Genomic DNA, 3,333 nt, shown 5'->3' with positions numbered 1-3,333 from the left:
TTTTTGCATACGACGTCGGTAAAAAGCGTATAATATATCAAAATGATCGTGGGAAAAAGTTACATTCGAATTCACCCGGGATTACCCGGTTAGCCAATTTTTAGATTCTCAAAATTCCAAATTAAAATATGAAAGCAGGAAGATTTTAGTTTTTTGCTAGAAATTTAGGATTTTATATTTTTTTAGTTTTTAAATTAAAATTAATAATTGTATCCTGCATATAGATTACTATTACTTTTAGCAAATTATAAGATTTTTAAATTTTTAGGTTTTAGGTTTGGCAAATAAAAAATTGAAAATAATTAAAAATAATACAAATTATAAAGTTAATGTTTATTTATTTATTCAAGATTATTATTACATCATTACTTTTTTTATTAAAAGAATTATTTGAAATTTGAACAATAAAGACATATGACATTGACCGACATTATGATTGATATGATAGTAGTATCACATACATGCGCGCGAAGCACTTGGATGCCGGACGGAAAGGAACTTGGAAATTAAGCGTGCTAGTTCTAGAGTAGTGGGAGGATGGGTGACCGAGCGGGAAGTTTGAGCATGAGTAAGTAATTGGACTAGAGATAAGGGTAGTTAGAGACTAAACTTGTGAAATAACTAAAATATTAGAAATTCTGAAAAAAAGAAAAAAAAGGGAGTGGAAAATAATTCGAATTTTTTTTTACGATAGCGGGGTTCTACCGCGGCAGCATTTTGGGGCGTTTTCCTGCCGCGGCACAACCCTTTTTCACCAATTCGTATTACGAACCGGTGCAAAAGGTCCTCCGCCAGGCGCTCCACAGAGGGCCACGTGGTGCCCCCTTTAGCACCGGTTCGTAACTGAACCGGTGCAAAAAGGGGGGCCTTTTGCACCGGATTGTTTCACAGAGGATGGGTGACCGAGCGGGAAGTTTGAGCATGAGTAAGTAATTGGACTAGAGATAAGGGTAGTTAGAGACTAAACTTGTGAAATAACTAAAATATTAGAAATTCTGAAAAAAAAAGAAAAAAAGGGAGTGGAAAATAATTCGAATTTTTTTTTACGATAGCGGGGTTCTACCGCGGCAGCATTTTGGGGCGTTTTCCTGCCGCGGCACAACCCTTTTTCACCAATTCGTATTACGAACCGGTGCAAAAGGTCCTCCGCCAGGCGCTCCACAGAGGGCCACGTGGTGCCCCCTTTAGCACCGGTTCGTAACTGAACCGGTGCAAAAAGGGGGGCCTTTTGCACCGGATTGTTTGCACCGGTTCACAATCCGGTGCATATGGCCAATATGAACCGGTGCAAAAGGTCCGTTTTCCACTAGTGTATGGGCAGATAAAGCTGCTAAATTTTGATACCAATGGAATGTGGGGAGTGGGAGGAAGGTTACGTTCTAGGAGGACAACTAGTTTGGTAGTGTGCAAGATTTAAGTAAGCATGTACACCAACATATGAAACACATGCGTAAATACAAGCCGAATTAGAGCTAAACACCACACATTTAATTTTATTATTACATGTATAATCTCTCACCCATGCAACATCTTTTTTATCACCTGGTGGCTACACTTTTCAACTTTTAGACACTGAGAGTTACAACTAGTATTGAGTTTAACCCTCATATTTTAGAGATTATTAATATAATGGGTGTGGTTGAGAGTGGCTTCTCAATTGTTAAAGTTTCATTTAAATTCTTGTGCTCCCATCATGTTGAACTAAATATTTCAACGATCTCCTACACCTGTGGGTATCATGACAAATGTGGCTTGCATTACCTAAGGGAGATAGAGAGTGAGAGTGAGTTATTAAGAGATAGAGAGAGAGAAAGAGAAAGTACCAAAGGTGTACCAACTGCACATCAAGGTTATACAACAAATGGCTAAGCTAAACTAAGGCATGTGTGGCACAAACGCATGGGTGGATGGACGTCGGGGAAATACACTCGAAACATACAAACCATTGATACGTCTCAAACGTATCTATAATTTCTTATGTTCCATGCTAGTTTTATGACAATACCTACATGTTTTGTTCACACTTTATATCGTTTTGATGCGTTTTCCGGAACTAACCTATTGACGAGATGCCGAAGGGCCAGTTGTTGTTTTCTGCTGTTTTTGGTTTCAGAAATCCTAGTAAGGAAATATTCTCGAAATCGGACGAAATCAATGCCCAGCATCCTATTTTTCCACGAAGCTTCCAGAACACCCGAGAGCCAGCAGAGGGGGCCACGTGGGCCACCAGATGATAGGGCGGCGCGGCCAGGGCCTGGGCCGCGCCCCCTACTGTGTCACCGCCTCGTCAGCCTTCCGACTCCGCCTCTTCGCCTATTTAAAGGTCCCTGACCTAAAACCTCGATACGGAAAAGCCACGGTACGAGAAACCTTCCAGAGCCGCCGCCATCGCGAAGCCAAGATGCGGGGACAGGAGTCTCGTTCCGGCACGCCGCCGGGACGGGAAGTGCCCCGGAAGGCTCCTCCATCGACACCACCGCCATCTTCATCAACGCTGCTTGTCTCCCATGAGGAGGGAGTAGTTCTCCCTCGAGGCTAAGGGCTGCAGCGGTAGCTATGTGGTTAATCTCTCTCTATGTACTCCAATACAATGATCTCATGAATTGCCTTGCATAATTGAGATCCATATGATGAGAATTGTATCACTATTAGTCTATGTGCTACTCTTGTGATGTTATTAAAGTAGTCTATTCCTCCTTCACGGTGTAATGGTGACAGTGTGTGCATCGTGTAGTACTTGGCGTAGGTTATGATCATAATCTCTTGTAGGTTATGGAGTTAATTATTACTATGATAGTATTGATGTGATTTATTCCCCCTTCATAGTGTGATGGTGACAGTGTGCATGCTATGTTAGTACTCGGTTTAAATTGCAATGATCTATTATGCTCTAAAGGTTACTTAAATATGAACACCGAATGTTGTGGAGCTTGTTAACTCCGGCATTGAGGTGCTCTTGTAGCCCTACACAACGAATGGTGTTCATTATCAAACAAGAGTATATGTAGCACAAAGGAAGAGAACTTATTTATTTATGTGATCAATGTTGAGAGTGTCCACTAGTGAAAGTATGATCCCTAGGCCTTGTTTCCAATACTGCAAATCACCGCTTGTTTCTTGTTCTCATCGCATGTTTACTTCCTGCAATATTACTACCATCAGCTGCACGCCAGACAAGCACTTTTACGGCGCCGTTACTACTTGCTCATATTCATTCATACCACTTGTATTTCACTATCTCTTCGCCGAACTAGTGCACCTATACATCGACAAGTGTATTAGGTGTGTTGGGGACACAAGAGACTTCTTGTATCGTGATTGCGAGGGTTGCTT

Source organism: Lolium rigidum, chromosome 1 (assembly GCF_022539505.1).
Source record: "Lolium rigidum isolate FL_2022 chromosome 1, APGP_CSIRO_Lrig_0.1, whole genome shotgun sequence".
NCBI classification, from domain to species: Eukaryota; Viridiplantae; Streptophyta; class Magnoliopsida; order Poales; family Poaceae; genus Lolium; species Lolium rigidum.
The sequence above is the reverse complement of the archived record's forward strand: the minus strand, read 5'-3'. Positions refer to the sequence as shown.